Below are 7,234 nucleotides of genomic sequence, written 5' to 3' on the forward strand. Positions count from 1 at the left end.
ATTTTCTAGTACCATGGCCAAAATGAACTCCCGACTCCATCATCTCTTCTAAATTGATGTTCCAATATCTTCTTGTCATTTTTCCTCACACTTCCTCCTTTTTTTTTCAAAAAAGAGAGACGAGGTATCCTGAAATAAATAATTGTTCCGATGGAACCTTCTCTTCTACCGTAGATTGTCCGTAGATACACGATCCAAGCCGTTATTCTTTTCTATTCGTTATTAGCTTTATTACTATTACCAAATCAAATGACCGGACCAAATACAGAGATCGGTCCCTAAACCACTTCTCTTCCATTACACTCCTTTTTATTTTTCTTCTTCATTGTTTCTGAATGGAATCATAGCTACAAGAGGGAATGGAAAGCGATGTTGCTCGCTCTGCCGCATTCTTTGCTCCAAAAATTCCCGTTCCACCATCAGGGCACAGAAAGCAGCATAATTCTGTTCCGAGGCTGCGTTTCATTCCAGCAACAATAGTATATGGTTCAAAACGCGAAAATATACCATCCGGCGCAAATCCCGGTGGAGGTGTTATTTGTAACGACTGGCAAATCTTGGGTGGTCCTGAACAAGAGGTTAAAGAGTCCCCTGTTGCAACAATGTTGGAAACTGCTTTCAATAGTATACATTGGTGGTATTTGCTATAGGATAGACCAGTGCAGTGTATATGACCACTTTTTACCTTGGTCAGCTTACAAGTGTTAAGACATGTAGGTACCAACTAATATATATTAACTGTACGTAAATCGATGTTGTGAAACTTAGAAGAGCTTCAACGAGTGACATGAGATATCCAAACAAAAAAAATGGGACTCTGAGGGCTACAATTAATAATGGTGCAGATTATGAAAATGGTTATGGTGTAATCGATGGGTTGGAAAAATTAAAAAAAATGAAATAACATAGACCGGACATGTTGGCCAGAATTGAAGTACATATATAGGCTGGTGGCGTAAAACTAATGTAGTGGTTGTGATTGGGCATGCCATCAATTTCTTGGTTGCAGATCGAATTTGTTCTAATGCTGTTGCAGGGTCATATTCATGGCAGATTAAAAATGAACATAGTGGTCACAAAAAGTAAAAAATACCAAAGAGAGAGAGAAAACAAGAATTCACTAATGGTAAGAAACAAAAAGATATTAGTTAGCTTAAGTGTGCAAAGCATTATGTATGACGTTCCTAACAATTGACAAACTAACAAGCCTATTGTGTTACATAAAACTGCATGTGAACTATAGTAACAAAATAGAGCTTAGCTGGGTTTTTCTAATTTTATTTAATTTAATCTTTAAAAACAGAAAAATCTAGGGCAAGTTTCCACCTTGAGGGTATTTTCGTCATATCATTATGGAGTATCTCAAACGCTTCAAATACTTACAAGGTTAATTTTGTAATCTAATTGCACACAATGGTAATATTGAAACTTCACTCTAAATATTTAAGGTTGGTAAAAATCTACAACTTTTGTCAACCCTCAACCTTGGAGGAGATCAGAGTAAATTTTTTTAGCAAGTGTGATATGTATGATATTCCTAACAATTGTGTTGGATAGAAGTGCTTAAAAATGTGGTGTGCCTAAGGGTCCGTTTGGTTAGTTAGAAACGAGAAAAAAAGGAAAAAAAAAATTAAAAAAATTATGTGTTTGGTTAGATGGAAAGTGAAATTTTTTGGGAAAGTAGGATTCTCGTATGTTGTTTATTTTCCTTAAAAATTTTCCAGTAAAAAACACTCGAAAATTTACTTTCAAGCAAAACTTAGCCACTTTGTATTTTAGTTTCCTCTTATGCCCCTATCAGTTGTTTCTCTCCCCACTCTTCTCAACTTTCTCCTTGTTTCTCTCCACTCTTTAGTTTCTCCACAAACTTCCCGCAGATGATGTAGATTTTCTTCTGTAAATTGTACTCCTAATTTAATTATTTATATTTCTATATATGCATATAAAGTTATTTTTTTATTATAATTATTTTGGGTTTCATAATTAATAATGATTGAGATCTAGTGGTATACATATAGGTTTTTTTATTTCGATTGGAAAATTAGGGTTACTGTTGGTGTTGTAAGTCACTGGGATTCTTAATTTGATTGGAAACTTACTACCTTGAGATTTGGGTTTTTCAATTGTTGTGTCGGTTAAAGATACAATTTAGATATTAATGGAAATAATTATATTATTAATTTTAATAATAATATATTATTATTATTATTTGGTTAAAAATGGATATAAACAATTAGCTATAAGGGTGAATTTTTATTTTAAAATATTTAAATTCTTAAGGATAGTTTTGGTAATAGAATCATTTTTTTTTTTTCATTTTCATCCTATCAAAACTAGCAAAATAATATTTTCTTATAACTTTCTTGAAATTTTTTCCTCCTAATCAAATGCACACTGGAAATTTGATTTGATTTTCTTTTACTTCACTTTCTTTCCCTTTCACTTTTCATTATAAATTTCTATCTAACCAAACGGAACCTAAAATTCAAATTTGTTGGAAAGAGAGATTGATGGGCTTTTCATGTGTTAAAATTGATTAGAAGTCCCTGGTTCTTACTTAACAGCTAGTTGAGCTCTTCTTCTACAAATTTGCAATGCCAATGAGTGAACTAAAAATGCATACCTCCAATTAAAAGTATTAAACAAAATTGCACGCCAAAATCAAAGAATTTGAACCCCATGAAGATGAATATTAAAACTCACAGAATTGTAAGAATAATTTATTGTTCATACAAAGCATAAAATGGTTTGAAATTTCTTTCACAGTTTACTGTTTTTTCAAATTTTTTTTTTTAAAACAGAATCTAAAACGTCATATTTTTTTTTTTTTTTTTGAATTTTTTTGAATTTTTGTAACAAAATGACAAATCAAAGGCACTATAAATTAATATCACATCTTCCTTTCTTTCTCATGAATAACGCAAAAACCTATTGGCTCATGAAAACCACATTTTTTTATTAATTTTTTTTTTCTTCATATTTGGTGTGGAACAGTTATAGGCACAAATAGAAGAACAATGAGGATCAAATTGGGCATATTGGCCTAACCATGACACTCTGCTTCCTTGCCTGCCCTTCATCACCAGAAGAGAATGGTCCCACCATGGTATGATTATGCCTCAGTACATCTAGTTTAAAAAAGATAACAAACTTACAAGTTCAATTAAATGGTTTTATCAAAATTACTTTAAATGCTTGTTTTTCTTCCTAAGCTGAAACCTAGTGGCTAATAATATCAATGTTTCATGCATCATAATTGAATTGGAAAAATGCACACTATATGACGATAGATCATTAACCAATAACTTTTAGTCTTCTTTTACGTAAATGAAAGCAAAAACTCAACTTCCACAATATTACATAAATTTGAGACTTGAAATGTTGGTGTGAAACGCGATCTTATGGTTGAGCAAACTGCCTATGGCTACAGAAAATAAAAAAGACTTGAGCACCCAATTCAATAACCATCCACGTCCAGGGTGGTTCTACTTCTTATGGAAATTTTAGTGGGTTCATGATTCACCGGTTCTTTATTACGTGTTACATAACGAACCCAGATTGCACTTTTATAAGTAAACCCCTCTCACTCTCTTATGCTGATTTCAGGATTACTTTGAGTTTGTAACTTATTATCTCTCTCAATTTCAATATTTATTAAAATTTCATTTTCAGTGAAAAGTCCTAAGTAATGCTTCTCAGTAAATAAGTGCTATTTAAATAAATAAATATAATGCATTTTTAGTTGAAATTCAAGATTTTTTTTTTTCTTTTTAATGAAAAATGAAATTTGCATTCTACTTTGTGTACTTATATTTCACTCTTTAAAAACCCAAATTTGCAGATATGAAATTCTCCATGTACACACAAATTAAAATGGGGCAAATAATAATTTGTTGATTTATAAAAATTTATAAGTACAATATTCGCCGATGATTTCTGATCGAGAGTTGAAGAAGCTTGATCTCAAATAGTGTTGTTTGATGATTCTTTGAACTTGTTATTCTTTGTTGACTTGGATGTGCTTAGAGAATTTGAGAAGAACGAGACATGTGCTTACTTTGGAATTCTAGATTTTTAATTCTCTGAGTTCTAATTTCTACACCCTCCGGATTTCTCCACTTCTTTCAGTTTCTCCTTCCTCCATGCCTCTATTTATAAGCTTTTTGGATTAATAGGATGATAACATGTGTCATTTCTTGATAAGGACATAATTATAATCGGGCCGGACCGGTTATATTGTAATAATTATCCATAAAAATAATTATTTCAAATATATTTTATTAAAAATAATTATCTTTTTATTTAATCACTTGAATTTGACTAATTAAATAATTTAAGTTGAACAAATTTGAACTAATTAAATAATTTAATTAAACATGAGATCTATATTTAACAATTCAATTTGTCAAAAAAAAAAAAAAAAAAAAAGTTTTAATGTATACACTCCACAACTTGTTAAATAGACCTTCTGTCTAAGCAGAATTGGCCCGATTGCTACCATTAGCGCCATACATGACACCATATAACACCATGATAATGTTACATCTAAAATGGATTGATACATTAAATCAAATAGTGCCTTTTTAATTAAGCATTGCTGAGGGATATAGATAGTAAAAAACCACCTGATTTACAATTCCAAAATCCTAACAGTCTATGTAACCGATCGAAATTCTAATTATATATACAAAATATTGTATAGATCGAGAGTGAACCATTACCAAAATTCTAAATTGCTAGATATAATAGTGTATAGATCGATGAGTGAATTATTAGCAAAGTACTAAATCATAATATATAAAAAAATAAAAAAATATATATAAATTAGAAAAGATTTGAACACGAATAATTAAATATGTGTATATATTTTGAGTTTCTTTGTTTGAGTGAAAAGAGGAAAGAGAAAGCACGATCTTTTCCTCTTTTGCTTCGCCTAACATAACCAGGTCAATTTTCGCGTTTTTCCTTCAGGTTCCCTATCCTTCGAGTTGTTAAGTGGCTATGCAATGTTGTGTTTGAAAAATTGACGCCTAGTCCCCTCAATTCAAACCACCTCATAGTTTTAACTTTATATAAACATTATATTATATAATAAGATTTTTTTTAATGACCTAAAAGATTAGAGAGTAGTCAAAGTATATACCAATTATCTATTATATGTTTGTATATGTAATATTAAAAGTCACATGTGACATGAGTCTTCTTTATAACTTTTTTTTTTTTTTGGGAACATTGGTCACTTAATAAAACCATTTATTCTTTTAACTTGTTCAAGGCAAGCCAAACTCTTACATCCAGACCTGTCAATTACACATTCATTTGATAGAAGCATTAACTAGTCTAAAAGCTCGAGAAATGAAGGAAAAAAAATATGGAACCAAATACAAATATCAAAATTAATATTGTCGATTCACTTAAAATGATTTTGTTATAAATGTCTTTTTTTATAAAAAAATGAACAAATCTATAAAATTATTAATGTAACGACCCACTCCACCACATGACATGATATTGTCCGCTTTGGGCCTGAGCCCGTACGGTTTTGCTCTTGGGTTTCACCCCAAAAGACCTCATACCAATTGGAGATGATGCACTTACATATAAGCACTTCACCTTTCCTCTACCCAGGCGATATGGGACTTGTGCACCCGTAGCTCGCTAGTGTGGTAGCCTAATAGTGTCTCTTGCACCCGCCCACAAGGTCATCACAATCCACCCCCCTTTGAGGCCCGACGTCCCCGTCGGCACACTTCCGGCTGGGTCAGGCTCTGATACCATTTGTAACGACCCACTCCACCACATGGTATGATATTGTCCGCTTTGGGCCTGAGCCCGCACGGTTTTGCTCTTGAGCTTCACCCCAAAAAGTCTCATACCAATTGGAGATGATGCACTTACATATAAGCACTTCACCTTTTCTCTACCCAGGCGATGTGGGGCTTGTGCACCCGTAGCTCGCCAGTGTGGTAGCCTAACAGTGCCTCTAGCACCCGCCCACGGCACACCCGCCCACAAGGTCATCATAATCCACCCCCCTTGGAGGCCCGACGTCCCCGTCGGTACACTTCCGGCTAGGTTAGGCTCTGATATCATTTGTAACGACCCACTCCACCACATGGTATGATATTATCCGCTTTGGGCCTGAGCCCGCACGGTTTTGCTCTTATGCTTCACCCCAAAAGGCCTCATACCAATTGGAGGTGACACACTTACATATAAGCACTTCACCTTTCCTCTACCCAGGCGATGTGAGACTTGTGCACCCATAGCTCGCCAATGTGGTAGCCTGACAGTGTCTCTCGCACCCGCCCACGGCACACCCGCCCACAAGGTGATCACATATATTGTGATGACCTTGTAATGACCTTGTGGGCGGGTGTGCCGTGGGCGGGTGCGAGAGACACTGTCAGGCTACCACATTGGCGAGCTACGGGTGCACAAGTCCCACATCACCTAGGTAGAGGAAAGGTGAAGTGTTTATATGTAAGTGTGTCACCTCCAATTGGTATGAGGCCTTTTGGGGTGAAGCCCAAGAGCAAAACCGTGCGGGCTCAGGCCCAAAGTGGACAATATCATACCATGTGGTGGAGTGGGTCGTTACAAATGGTATCAGAGCCTAACCCAACCGGAAGTGTGCCGACGGGGACGTCGGGCCTCCAAGGGGGTGGATTGTGATGACCTTGTGGGCGGGTGTGCCGTGGGTGGGTGCGAGAGGCACTGTCAGGCTACCACACTGGCGAGCTACGGGTGCACAAGTCCCACATCGCCTGGGTAGAGGAAAAGTGAAGTGCTTATATATAAGTGCATCATCTCCAATTGGTATGAGGCCTTTTGGGGTGAAGCCCAAGAGCAAAACCGTGCGGGCTCAGGCCCAAAACAGACAATATCATACCATGTGGTGGAGTGGGTCGTTACAAATGGTATCAGAGCCTGACTCAACCGGAAGTGTGCCGACGAGGACGTCGGGCCTCCAAAGGGGGTGGATTGTGATGACCTTGTGGGCGGGTGTGCCGTGGGGGGGTGCGAGAGACACTGTCAGACTACCACACAGGTGAGCTACAGGTGCACAAGTCCCACATCGCCTGGGTAGAGGAAATGTGAAGTACTTATATGTGAGTGTGTCACCTCCAATTGGTATGAGGCCTTTTGGGGTGAAGCCCAAGAGCAAAACCATGCGAGCTCAGGCCCAAAGCGGACAATATCATACCATGTGGTGGAGCGGATAGTTACAAAT

General features: G+C 36.1%; 1 pseudogene; it reads right to left on the reverse strand.

The window, feature by feature from the left end:
- LOC132279219 (small ribosomal subunit protein uS2c-like) overlaps positions 1-99 on the reverse strand; it is an 816-nt pseudogene extending 717 nt beyond the window's left edge.
- Between the last annotated feature and the right edge of the window lie 7,135 nt (positions 100-7,234).

This window comes from Cornus florida, unplaced genomic scaffold (assembly GCF_030987335.1).
Source record: "Cornus florida cultivar Cherokee Brave unplaced genomic scaffold, ASM3098733v1 CherokeeBrave_3.0.0_Hap2_Chr10, whole genome shotgun sequence".
Classification (NCBI taxonomy): Eukaryota; Viridiplantae; Streptophyta; class Magnoliopsida; order Cornales; family Cornaceae; genus Cornus; species Cornus florida.